This window comes from Symphalangus syndactylus, chromosome 1, assembly GCF_028878055.3.
Source record: "Symphalangus syndactylus isolate Jambi chromosome 1, NHGRI_mSymSyn1-v2.1_pri, whole genome shotgun sequence".
In the NCBI taxonomy this organism is placed as follows: Eukaryota; Metazoa; Chordata; class Mammalia; order Primates; family Hylobatidae; genus Symphalangus; species Symphalangus syndactylus.
Genome location: NC_072423.2, coordinates 26,412,400 through 26,427,028, shown reverse-complemented (window position 1 = coordinate 26,427,028; position 14,629 = coordinate 26,412,400). Strand labels below are relative to the sequence as shown.

At 38.7% G+C, this 14,629-nt stretch overlaps 1 pseudogene; it reads left to right on the top strand.

Moving 5' to 3' along the window:
- The first annotated feature begins 2,389 nt into the window (after positions 1 to 2,389).
- Positions 2,390 to 3,501, top strand: LOC129489504 (small ribosomal subunit protein eS1-like; annotated as a pseudogene).
- Positions 3,502 to 14,629: the final 11,128 nt, after the last annotated feature.

The window sequence follows — 14,629 nt, the reverse complement described above, 5'->3', positions numbered from 1 at the left end:
TGTCACATAACCGCAGCACATGTAGGGGCTGTTCCTCATGGTGTTCTCAGAGGCTTCTTGAGATGTATGCTCAAGGGGGTGCTGAAGAAGTAAAGAAACGTTTTTTCACAGTTTGGGCATGGAAACCAGCTCAAATGAGCTTGCAGAGTTTTTTACCTGGAATATCTACATCTGTATCTGTGCCTATCTCTGTATTTGTCTATATTATTCACTCAACTGATGCTTTAATGATTTTAAAACTTACTTTAAGTTAGAAAATGATTTTACTTGAGAAGTTGATAGATTAGATTTATTTTATTATTTTTAAAATTTATATAAACTCAAGGGGTACAAGTGCAGGTTTGTTACATGGATATGTTGTGTAATGGTGAAGTTTGGGCGTTATAGTGTAACTATCACACCAATTGTGTGTATTGTAATCATTAAGTAATTTACCATCCCTCAACCTACTTTCGCTGTCCCACCTTCTGAGTCTCCAATGACTATTTCAGCCCATACCCCTGTGTACACATTATTAGCTTCCACCTACATATGAGTACATAAGGTATTTGACTTTCTGTTTCTCAGTTGTTTCACTGAAGATAATGACCTGCAGTTCCATCAATCATTTTAAAATAATAAAGTCTACCCTTCCAAAGGCACTATAATGTTATCTTAATAATGATCTTAAGTAACTCTCTTAAATTAATAATAATAACAATTTTCTTAAAATAGGATTTTCAGTAATGTTAAATAAATGCTTGAAATGAGGGAGTTAAGCTAATCTCATAGTTTGCCTCCAGCTCTGACGAGCTGTGAATCCACAGTGCTGCAAAATATAGATAATATTTCAGAACCTCTTTATTGGGTGACATTGTTCTAAGTGTCATTCATAATTAATTTCATTTAAAATTTGATGCCCACAGGTTTAGAATTTTGCCCAAATGTTTGGATTAAAAACAAAGTACCTTTGCAATTTTTTATTATATCAGTACTATTAAATTCATTTTGAAATAGCATACTAATCTAAAATATAGAAGGTTCAAAATGTCTATGATTTACCTAGTGTAAATCAAGGATAGGACTATTGACTCATCTGTCACTGATATTGGGCTGGCACTAAGCTAACGGGCAACACTGAGGCATTTTGGCCTCTTTTTTCTAAATTGTTCACCTCACTTTTTGGCTTCTCTCTGTCTTTCCATTTCCTTTTCTCTGAAGGTAGGGAGGGATATTTTCTGTTCTTTCAGGGTTTTCCATTGTCCGCTTGGGCGTCCATAATAAGATAACAGAGACTGGGTGGCTTAAACAACAGACGTTTATTTGGCCACACTTTTGGAGGCTATACATCGAGATCAAGGTGCTGCAGGGTTAGTGAAGCCTCTGTTTGTGTTGTTGATAGCCACCTTCTTGCTGCATCTGCACATGGCCTTTCCCCTGAACTGATGTACTCAGGGCTGGTGTCAGGGCTGAGAATGGGTGAACTCTGGTGTCTTTCCTCTTCTTGTAAGGACACCAGTCCTATTGGATTAGGGCCCCACTGTTATGACCTCATTTAACTGTAATTACCTTCCTGAAAGCTCTGTCTCCAAATACAGTCACATTGAAGATTAGGGTTTCAATATGTGAATTTTGGTAAGACACATTTAGTCCCTAACAGCTGTCATCAGGCTCTTCTCATGCTGTGAAGTTTTTTCTCATCCTCTGCCTTTAGCTCTCCTCAAAATGTATCTGTCTTCACTCTCAGAATTCTTTCTTTTCTCATCAAATGAAATAGTTTTTAGTGACTACTAATGAGTCCAGACGTTAACTAGAGTGTAGGATGATATATTTGTATTTTAAAAAGAAAAATTCCATAAAAACTACCTTACTGCAAGTTACATAAGATAAAGATACACAGTTGCTACAGGTGACAATTTTAGCCACACATAAGTAGAAAACATAAAGGCTTTTAGCTTTGCACCCTTAGGTCATTCTGTTAGAACTCTGCTTTGCCGGCCGGGCACGGTGGCTCACACCTGTAATCCCAGCACTTTGGGAGGCCGAGGCGGGCGGATCACGAAGTCAGGAGATCGAGACCATCCTGGTTAACACAGTGAAACTCCATCTCTACTAAAAATATAAAAATTAGCCGGGCATGGTGGCGGGCACCTGTAGTCCCAGCTACTCAGGAGGCTGAGACATGAGAATGGCGTGAACCCGGGAGGCAGAGCTGGTAGTGAGCCGAGATCGCGCCACTGCACTACAGCCTAGGCAACAGAGCAAGACTCCGCCTGAAAAAAAAAAAAAAAAAAAAAAAAAAGAACTCTGCTTTGCCTGTGGATAGCAACAATTCTAGGCTTCTGGCAGGTTGCCCATATTAAAAAGGGAAATTACAGACTTCCACCCTTTTGGCTCTCTGACCAGCACCATGGTGGGTGGCAAGAACAAGCGCCTTATGAAAGGCGGCAAAAAGGGAGCCAAGAAGAAAGTGGTTGATCCATTTTTAAAGAAAGATTGGTTTGATGTGAAAGCACCTACTATGTTCAATACAAGAAATACTGGAAAGATGCTCATCACCAGGACCCAAGGAGACAGAATTGCATCTGAAGGTCTCAAGGGTCGTGTGTTTGAAGTGAGTCTTGCTGATTTGCAGAATGATGAAGTTGCATTTAGAAAATTCAAGCTGATTACTGAAGATGTTCAGGGCAAAAACTGCCTAACTTCCATGGCATGGATCTTACCCGTGACAAAATGTGTTCCATGGTCAAAAAATGGCAGACAATGATTGAAGCTCATGTTGATGTCAAGACTACCAATCGTTACTTGCTTCGTCTCTTCTGTGTTGGTTTTACTAAAAAACTCAACAATCAGATACAGAAGACCTCTTATGCTCAGCAGCAACAAGTCCGCCAAATCCAGAAGAAGATGATGGAAATAATGACTCGAGAAGTGCAGGCAAATGACTTGAAAGAAGTGGTCAATAAATTGATTCCAGGCCGGGTGCGGTGGCTCACGCTTGTAATCCCAGCACTTTGGGAGGCCGAGGCGGGCGGATCACGAGGTCAGGAGATCGAGACCACGGTGAAACCCCGTCTCTACTAAAAATACAAAAAAATTAGCCGGGCGTGGTGGCGGGCGCCTGTAGTCCCAGCTACTTGGAGAGGCTGAGGCAGGAGAATGGCGTGAACCCGGGAGGCGGAGCTTGCAGTGAGCCGAGATTGCGCCACTGCACTCCAGCCTGGGCGACAGAGCGAGACTCCGTCTCAAAAAAAAAAAAAAAAAAAAATTGATTCCAGACAGCATTGGAAAAGACATAGAAAAGACTTGCCAATCTATTTATCCTCTCTATGATGTCTTCCTTAGAAAAGTAGAAACGCCGAAGAAGCCCAAGTTTGAACTGGGAAAGCTCATGGAGCTTCATGGTGAAGGCAGTAGTTCTGGAAAAGCCGCTAGGGACGAGACAGGTGCTAAAGTTGAACGAGCTGATGGATACGAACCACCAGTCCAAGAATCTGTTTAAAGTTCAGACGTCAAATAGTGGCAAATAAAAAGCGCTATTTGTGAAAAAAATAATAATAAAAAAGGAAAATTACAAACAAAATATCTCCAGTTAATCGGCCTTAATAAAAAATGAACAGCACTTTGGTTATTCTAATGTACTATCAAATACCAGTAAAAAATGCTGCAAGATAGGTGAACTGGAGGATTACACAAACATTCAAGACCATGCAAGGAAAGACTTTTCTTGACCTCCTGACCTTGGAGAATGGATCTTGAAAAGCTACTTCCATCAAAATAAAGATTGTTGTCACAAACATATCCACTTCAGTGGAGGACTTTAAGGAATTTCCTGGCACCCAACATCCAAGGATGCTTTGAACTTTTGTTCTTCTAGCTGCTGATTTGTAGAGACCTTGTTTGAAATAATGTTTCTGGTTTCCTTGATACAACGATAATCCTACTAATTCTCTACAGTTAGGCTTTGTTAAAAAATAATATGAACTGGCTTTCAGCTCTGCCTGTGGATTTACTCCTAATGGAAGAGCATTATATTAAGCTTATAATTTTGAACCCGCCAAATTTTTCAAAAGGGCTATTTTTTGTCTCAGTATCCGGAAACACACTCACAATTGAGGAATCTTTCTTTTCAAAAGCAACTTATTTGGTGAGTAACAATACCTGTGACTGCAGAAAAGCCAATATATCTCTCACAACACTAATCACATGATGTTTGGAAGAAAAGCATTATGGCTGCTATTTACATGTGGAGAGATCTATTTGTGCACCCCATCTTTCTGTTCATTATAAGCACATTACAGTCTCCTGTTCACCTTAATTATTTTTTCAGAACCCAATAGTTATTGTTGAAATTTGTGTGTCTCATGAGCTAGATGGAAATAGATAATTCTTGAACAAATGGAAGATTCCAATACAACAGATTTGGCCTCTGACATTCAGAGGCCTTGATAATTTGGTTAAAGTCACTGGGTAGATTTTAGGCAGACAATATTTGCCCAGTGGCTCAGAGAGCTGGATTGTGTTGGGGCTAAAGGAAAGCAAGAGAAGTCTTTATGTGATCTTAGAGCATGCTTAGGGGATTCTGTTTTACACAGCATCAGTAGGACATCATCCTAGTTGATAAAGAAATCATCACAAGAATATATTTGGATTAAGTGCAGATCTTGAACATCAAATAAGGTCAGGCTAATAACTTTTATGAGAACTTTTTCTTTGTTTGCTGACTGTGAGATCATAGGTTAGTATGAGTAATACTCACCAATTGTTTAAGTACCCATAGATAGTGCCTTGCTGATTTTGTAGGCTGTAAGAATAAAGAAGATTTTTAGGAAGGAAAAGCAATCTTCCTAAGTATCCTTGGAAGTTGCAGACTTCTACTGTTACTCTAAAAGAGTTTAATCGTGTGGAAAGTTGAAAGAGAATATTTGTTTTGTGCATTGTTTTCCTGGATGATAACTGCCAAATGGAGGCACAGGCTCTGATAATGTCCATTTACTTCATTTCTTTCTATGTTCATTTTTTTTTCTTCTTGTGGAGATGAAGTTCTCACTGTGTTGCTAAGGCTGGTCTCAAGCTCCTGGGCTCAAGTGATCCTCCTGCCTTGGCCTTCCAAAGTGCTGGGATTACAGGCATGAGACACCGTGCTTGGCCTCTATGTTCATTTTAATTCTGGCCTAATGGTCTGATTTGCTGCTATCTCTAAGAACATCATTATAAAAATTTATACTGTTGATTGTTGCAAGATGCTACATCTAAAATTTAAAAACCAAACAAACCAAACAATCTGGCTTCAAATCTGAAGTTAAGGCACAGGGAGGAGTCTGTTTGTATATTCTCATCTGTTCTTCTGACACGCTTTGTTCTTTTTCTGTGGAAGCTCAACAACAGATATGTGCAGAGCTTACTAGTTTGTTGTGTTTCAGCTCAGATCTTTCCTGGAATCATTAATCTTAAACTTGAACATGATAGATACTTCAGGCTGTATGCTTCAACTGCCTTTGTCAAAATAGGCATTTGCATTATAATAGGAAAGTATATGAAATTGCCCTGTTTGTTAGACATTCTGCACAGTTTGATTTTTTTTCTGGAAGTAGCACTGTTGCTTCTGTTCAGAGCAGGTATGTTTGCTCTATTTATGTTTAAATAGCATTGGTTAGGCCTTGAGTATGTTGGGTTAGCAGGTAGAATGCTCCACTGCAAGTAACAGAATAGCTGACTGAAATAGAATTAAATGATATGGCTTGATTCTTTTTTCATGTAACAAAAAGTCCAGATGTTAGTGTGTTCCAGTTTGTTTTAGGCATTCAATAATAGTATACAAGACCCAATTTCCTTCCATCTGTAAGCTCTGTCATCCTCAATATGTCAGTGATGTCATGTCTATATCTATGGACTCAAGATAGTTGTAAAAGCTTGTAGGATCATGTCCTCATAACACTCTTTTGAAGTCAGGAGAAAGGGCAGCGTTAAAAGTCATGCAGTGGAAAATTACAGCAAAGAGTGATTCTCATATTGGTTTCCTTTTATTCCTGGTTGAATAAAAGCAAGCAAAACAACTATCAGGCATTTTAGCCTGTCTCTAGAATCTGGCCCTTCCTACATGGAGGAAGGGTGGCGGGCATAGCTGTGGGAGAGTAAGCCAATGCTGCCTTGCTCTCGGGCAGTTGCCCCACTATCTCTGGTGCTATCCTTCCTCTTCTTGGTGTTTCCCATAAGGAGACCCAGGCCACACATCCCTGCCTACCATCTGAAGAAGAAAAGGACATGTCCCAGAAAAACTTTTGACCCACTTTCCATAGACAAAGCAAGACCATATATGAAACTCATTCTCTCTGCTATGTTCAGTAATCTTAGAGAAGAAATTTAGGTTTTTGTGTCTTCTAAAATGCTGTAAGATTTGTCATTGTTTACTAATTGCTACCTTCTTCTTGAAAGCCAATTGAGGAGAGTTTTGGGGCAACATTTTCTGTTGGTTTTCTTCTGATTTCTTTTGTTATTTCTTTATAATTGTTTCTCAGCTTTTTCCTCCTATCTGTCTGGGGTTCACTGGGTTCCTGACATACATGTCTTTGCATGCTACTCCTCTTCATAGTGTAATCTTATGTGCTCCTTTGGCAGCAAGTATAGCCTAAATGAGTTGATGACTTCCAAGCCTGGATCTCCAGCTTGCGTTTCTTTATTACACTCCAGTTCCATACACCCAGTTATTACTGTGTAAACATTTTTATTGGCTGTCTCGTTGGTATTTTGAACTCAGATATTACAGACTGAATTAAACTTTTTTCCTCTTTGCGCTGACCCCTCCCCTGGCTTGCTTCATTTCCTTCATTTCTGTATCACTGAATGGCCCCTCGGATATACCCAGTGGTCCAGGTCCTCTTCCTCTTCTCTCGAATCCAACCTCCCCCAAAATCCTGTTGACTGTGCCTCCTAGGTATTTTTGTAATCAGTCTCCTTCTGTCCACTTCTACTGACACTGCCTGAGTTCAGTCGCTTCTCTTGTTTTACCTTGGTTATTCATTGCAGACCCTCATAACAGCTGTCAGCATCCCTCCTTTCTGACCCACAGCTTTCCTTTCTGTAACCCCAAATCAGGCTGATTGTACTTGAAACTCACATCTGAATAAAAGATTTCCCCTGTTTAAAATCCTTAGATAGCTTCACATAACCTTCAGGATAAAAATCCAGACTCATAACTTGTCAACATGAGATCTTCAATGGACTTTAACATTTTTTGGTTCACAGACATCTTTTTTTTATTGAAGAGTTTTTTTTTAATTTTTGGTTTTTTATTTTACTTTAAGTTCTGGGATACATGTGCAGAATATGCAGGTTTGTCACATAGGTATACATGTGCCATGGTGGTTTGCTGCACCTATCAACCCATCATCTAGGTTTTAAGCCCCGCATGCATTAGGTATTTGTCCTAATGCTCCCCCTCCCCTTGCCCCCAACTCCCCAACAGGCCCCGGTGTGTGATGTTCCCCTCCCTGTGTTCATGTGTTCTCACTGTTCAACTCCCACTTATAAGTGAGAATATGCAGTGTTTGGGTTTCTGTTCCTGTGTTAGTTTGCTGAGAATGATGGCTTCTAGCTTCATCTATGTCCCTGCAGAGGACATGAACTCATTCTCTTTTATGGCTGCATAGTATTCCATGATGTATATGTGCCACATTTTCTTCATCCAGTCTATCATTGATGGGCATTTGGGTTGGTTCCACGTCTTTGCTATTGTAAATGGTGCTGCAATAAACATATGTGTGCATGTGTCTTTATAGTAGAATGATTTATAATCCTTTGGGTATATGCCCAGTAATGGGCTTGTTGGGTCAAATGGTATTTCTGGTTCTAGATCCTTGAGGAATCACCATACTGTCTTCAGTTATGAGGAAAGGTATGAAACCTTTCTGCCTGCTTTGGTGTTAAATGCTAAGTTTCTGTTCACAGGCCTGTCTCTGCATTTTTTGGGCAAGAACTTTAAAAACATGGTCTAGTCCTTTGTAGCTGTAGTTTATAACGTGTCTGATACATTGCAGCCATTTAAAAAGTGATGAATTATTAACTGAAAATCTTTCTCTTTAAATGTGTGTGTTTATGGTCAATAGTGTAAGCAATCTGAATATGTATATTACTTTAGGGACTATGTCTGTTTCCATATTTCAATGGTGCCCCATTTTTTTCATTTAATTGGGATTCTCATTATCTTATTTTTCCCTCCAGTGGAATTATCTGACAATCTGACATGATTGTAGGCTGACTCCAGTCCTCAAAATTTCTATTACAAAGTCTATTCAGAATGGAATAATAATTACTTGGTACTGGCAGAGTAAGTACCCAGAAGATGATCACTAATACTCTCAGTTCTTGATAATGTTTCATAAAAAGGGGTAAGTTAACCTCCATCCCAATTCTATTTCTTTAAGATATTGAGTCATAGATTTACAGGATGTAGGTTGTGTCGCTTCTCTTTTCTTTTTAACCATTTTCTTTATTAACATGTCTCCAGAAATCCTCTTTCTCTCTTGACAATGCATTCACTGATTACACATTTTACCCTCTGAAGCCAACTCCATGGTTTAAATCATTTTAGGCTATCAAGAAAATTACACAGACAAATTCAGTATCAAGCTGAACTAGATACTTAAATGAAAATAATTGGAATGATATTCAGAAAACATCCTGTGTAAACAATCAAATGGCAAATATAGTTTTAAGAAATTATAAATGCACTGCATTTAAATAATTACATGAAAATGTGCATTTTGAACATGACAGAATAAAACATAAATGGATGTTGAATAAAAGCTCAAAAGCATAGGCAACAGAAGCAAAAATAGACAAATGGGATACATCACATTGAAAAGCTTCTGCACAGCAAAGGAAACAATCAATAGAGTGGAGAGACAACCTACAGAATGGGAGAGAGTATTTGTAAACTATGCAGTTGACAAAGGGTTAATATCGGGACTATCTAAGGAACTCAAACAACCCAGTGCCAATACAAACAAATAATCCAATTTAAAAACGGGCAAATGACCCGAATAAACATTTCCTTAAAAAGACATACAAATAGGCTGGGCGCGGTGGCTCACGCCTGTAATCCCAGCACTTTGGGAGGCCGAAGTGGGCGGATCACGAGGTCAGGAGTTCGAGACCAGCCTGACCAATATGGTGAAACCCCATCTCTACTAAAATTACAAAAATTAGCCAGGCATGGTGGTGCACACCTGTAATCCTAGCTACTCCAGAGCCTGAGGAAGGAGAATCGCTTGAACCCGGGAGGCAAAGGTTGCAGTGAGCTGAGATTGTACCACTGCACTCCAGCCTGGGTGACAGAGTGAGACTCCATCTCGAAAAAAAAAAAAAAAGGAAAAAGACATACAAATAGCAAATATGAAAAAATGCTCAGCATCACTAATATTAGAGAAATGCAAATCAAAACGGGGGTATCACTTCACCCCCGTTAGAACAGTTTTACCAAAAAGACAAAAAACAACAAATACTGGTGAGGTTGTGGCTAAGGGGGATCTCTAATGCACTGTTGGTAGGAATGTAAATTAGTACAGCCACTATGGAAACAGTATGGAAGTTTCTCAAAAAACTAAAAATAGAACCACCGTATGATCCAGCAACCCCATTACTGGGTTTATATCCAATGACAATGAAATCAGTGGCTAGGTGCGGTGGCTTATGCCTGTAATCCCAGCATTTTGAAAGGCTGAGGCGGGTGGACCACTTGGGGCCAGGAGTTCGAGACCAGCCTGGCCAACATGGTGAAACCCTGTCTCTACTAAAAATACAAAAATTAGCCAGACATGGTAGCACATGCCTGTAATCCCAGTTACTCAGGAGGCCGAGGCAGGAGAATTGCTTGAACCCGGGAGGTGGATGTTGCAGTGAGCCGAAATCATGCCATTGCACTCAAGCCTGGGCAACAGAGCAAGACTCTGTTTCAAAAAAAAAAAAAAAACAAAAACGAAATCAGCATGGTGACAAGATACTTGCACTCCTATGTTTATTGCAGCACTATTCACAATAGCCAAGATATGAAACCAACCTAAATGTCCATCTACAGATGAATGGATAAAGAAAACGTTGTATATATATATATATATAAAATCACATTTAATAATAGTATTCTGTTACATATATGTGTATGTACACATACATATGTGTATGTGTTTTAGACATATATGTAATAGACATACCATTCAGCCATAAAGCAGGATAAGATCCTGCCTGTTTGAAGCAACATGGATGAAACAGAAAGTTATTATGTTAAGTGAAATAAGCCAGGCACAATAAAAACAACCTCCACATGATCTCACTCATATGTGGAATCTAAAAGAGTTGATTTCATAGAAATAGAGAGTAGAATGGTTACCAGAGACTGAGAAGGGAAGGGGAGAGAGGACAAGACCTGGAGAGGTTGGTCAACAGACAGAAAGTTACAGTTAGACAGGAAGAATAAGTTCTTGTGTTTTATTACACAGTAGGGTCACTATAGCAAATAACAATGTGGTGTATATTTCAAGATAGCAAGAAGAGATTTTGAATGTTACCACCACAAAGAAATAAACAATCAGTGTTTAAAGTATGGATATGATAACTACCCTGATTTAATCATCATACAACATACACAAGCATTGAAACATCGCACTGTACCCTATAAATATGCACAATTATGTATCAATAAAAATAATTTAAAAATAGATATTCACAAGTGAAAAGGCAGCTGTGGAGGCCTTTTCTAATCACAGAAAATTGTGCCTTTAAAAAAAATCTTTCTTGCACAAGTAACAGCCATAATTTCTTCAGAATGCTTAACATGCATGTTGATTCAATCTAATAGGACAGGCATAATTCTTCTGTATATGGTAGAGTGACCTGGTTTTAAAAACTGCCACGAGTGGCTAGAATGAAATTATAAAGAGCATGCGTTCTAGTGCTTGAGTGCCTGGCTCCAAATTCCAGTTCTGCAATTTACCAGCCATGTAAATCTTGGCAAGTCACTCAATCATTTTGTACCCCAGCTTCCTCTTATGTAAGCTGGGAATAATAATAGTACTTGAAAGGGGTAACATGAGAATTCAGTAAGTATATTTGTCATGTGCTCAGAACTACATCTGGTACTCTGTACATGAGGTCTAAAAGGCGGAAGGGTGGCCATTATTGTCAAGGACACCCAGTCTTCATTGAGCACATTAAAGATGCCAGCACAGTGTGTCTACCTTGTATGCATCGTATCATTTAATCTTAAAATCCCTTTTTAAAGTAGATTTTTTAAACCTGCATTTTACAAATGAGGAAACTGAGGCTTAGTGGTTAAACACTTGCCCCAGCTTAGTAATGACCATGCTGGGATCCAATTCACTGTCCTACTATAATAGGGCTCTAAGGAATTTGCTTAAGAAAATGGCTCATTTTAACATCTGATATCAAATTGAAAAAATAAAGTTATCCAGATTATCATAAAGATGTCTTTTCAGAAATCATGGTAAGATGATAAGAGAAGGTATTTACTTTTCCTCAGGTATATTTCTTGTGTTGTTGCCTGCCCTAGTTTATTAAACCCTTGACATGACAAAAAATATGCATGTAAAATCTAATTAGAAAGTACCCCTTGATTTTGAAACCAGCACATACACAGTTTTCTGAGTCCAATAAAAGAAAATAAGAGGGCTTATTGTGAGGCAACTACAAGTGAAATGGCCTTCAATAGGTGCTACTGTACAGAAAAAAACGTATCAGTAATTATTGTGAATTTGAGATAATAGAAAACAATGAAAGATAAATGATCTAAACTTTAGTCTCTTCAATATGACATTAAATATTACTATAATATTTGTGTCATATTTTAACATATGAAAATCATTCATAATGATATGTCTCTAATTGGAGCTACCAATTCCTCATGATAAGCACTGCCATAGTACTTTGTAGGTCATGCTCATAGCATCCATAGTCTTTATTCATATGTGTATATATCCCACAGTGTGTGAGGTCCTACTGTGTGTGGGACCCTGTGCTATGTGGGCTGAGAAGACCATGATGAGTAAAATAGACTGCTATGACTCTTGCCAACACAGAGCACATAGTGTAATGAGGAAGAATGATTAAAAGAGTAAAATAGTACATCTTCATTCTAAATCATCTGCTTTTCAGCTAATGGTGACTTTATTCCCCCATAAGGATGTGTGAATATTTATTTTATATTTGTTCACCTAAGGAGGTTACTTGAATTGTTTCGTTAAAATTAAAGCCTATTTTAAAGGTAAATTAAATTTTTCCCAAAAGAAAAAAATGACTTTCCACCTGCAATATGTAATGTTTCCAAACTGTGCTCCTAGATTTAGGTCTCTCAAAGGTTACCCCATTTCACAGTGACACTGACCTGGTTTGCTTTCTAATATTATCTTCTTTGATAGAAATGTTATGATTTTCAAGTTTCTTGAGGTACTCCCTGTCTTTTTAAGATCTTGTATTTTCTTATTTTAAAAATACTTACATTTAGACTGCATCACCCTTCACATCAGTTTTGTTTTCCCTTAAAGCACCGTTTTGCTTAGCCATTTATTTACCCAAGCCAGCTTGTGGCTCCAAGGGAAGGGCGGCCACAGTGTTGAGTACTAACTCGCTCTCCTCTGCTGTGATTGCACCCAGAGAACTAAGAGCATGCTGAGAACCCAGAGAATTAAGAGCATGCTTCCCTCTTAATGAGGAGGAAGAGGAGACTAGAGTTAGCTGAGTGGTGGAGTGGTGGTGGAGACTGGGGACAGCGGGTGGAAAGGGAGACTGCAAGCAGGTAGCAGGTAAACTTCTTGGGGCGTAGCACTGAGTGTTTCAGCCTTCTCCTGACGACAAACAGCAGTGGCCATGAAGCTGCGAGAATGGCTGAGTCCTATTTCTTGGATATGAAGCAGATGCAGGAATGCCATGGAGCATTCTTTATCTCTACGATATTAGAAATACATATTTGTAATTGGAGCAAGAAAAGCACAACACTTACCAAAGGTAATTATATTGCTGACTGACAAAATGAAGGATTCTTAGCAAGTATTTTTATGAGTCAATACTCAGATCAAATGTCTTGAGCCTGTGCAGTTATCAACAATTTAGTTACATATCATACCACTTCCTGAAGATTGTCATATAACAAAAGAGCCATTTAATAATGGTTGCTCTGTTTACATCGTTTATCAGATTAGTAATGGTGCCTCTCTATATTGAATGCAGCTTGCTCCGTTTATTCCTCTTCCTCCAAGCTAGAAGTATCACCTTCAGCAACATTTCTCCAGGATATTCGACCAGGGGACACTGTTGTACGTTATAATGAACCAAGGGCACACCGATGGGAGCTGCTGAGCTATACTACACACTTGCAATGAGGTTATCGAAGAAATATCCAATATTGGAAATACATATTGTAATTGGAGCAAAAAAAGCACATTTACCAAAGGTAATTATATTGCTGCCTGAGAAAATGAAGGATTCTTAGTAAGTGTTTTTGATGAGTCAATACTCAGATCAAATGTCTTGAGCTGTGCAATTATCAAAAATTTAGTTACATGTCATACCACTTCCTGAAGAGGCAGATTGTCATATAACAAAATAACTGTTTAATAATTATATATTTACATATACATCCACATATAATTGTAAATATGAATTATATGTATTTAAATATTTATACATTGGTAGCATTAATTTTTTTTACAAGCAATTCCTAGTCACATCTCATAGAATACCAGCTTCTCAGGAAACACATCTTCAGCCATGCTGATACTAAGAAATAGGCAATTGTGTTTATGCTGCTTTCTTGTCTCTGTGATATTAGCTAAACTTATAGTTGAATAAAATTACATGTTGGGGTGTGAATTTGGAAAATTACTTGGTTAAGATAGCCTGAGTTCTAGGCATGGCTCTGCCAGAGGTCAGTGAGAAATTCTACAGGCTATGTCGATGTACTTGCTTGTCCTCCCGACTTTCCTTTCTGGCATAAATTTCCCTAGCAGTGTTCCTTGCTCAAAGAAGCAGTCCCAGGCTGTTCTTTGCCCAGGGATGTCTTCCCAAGATGACCAGAAATGGCTTCATGACCTAAGGGTGGACAGCAGTGTTCTGTTGTACCCACAACATCGTGATCTCACACGGAAGAGATAAGGCCTGTCATCAATCCATCAGATTACTCTTTTGATAGTGCAAATTGGAATTACAGAAAGATTTCTTTTTGGAGAAGGGCCGAAAGAAACAAATATGCATGGTGTATATGTGCCACATTTTGGATGAAACTGGAAAACATCATTCTCAGTAAACTAACGCAAGGACAAAAAACCAAACACCGCATGTTCTCACTCATAGGTGGGAATTGAACAATGAGAACTCATGGACACAGGAAGGGGAACATCACGCTCCGGGTACTGTTGTGGGGTGGGGGGAGGGGGGAGGGACAGCATTAGGAGATACACCTAATGCTAAATGACGAGTTAATGGGTGCAGGAAATCAACATGGCACATGGATACATATGTAACAAACCTGCACATTGTGCACATGTACCCTAAAACCCTAAAGTATAAAAAAAAAAAAAAAAAAAAAGAAACAAATATGCAGAATGTAGGTAAGTGTATCTTAAGTAAGATAGAATTTGTCTTG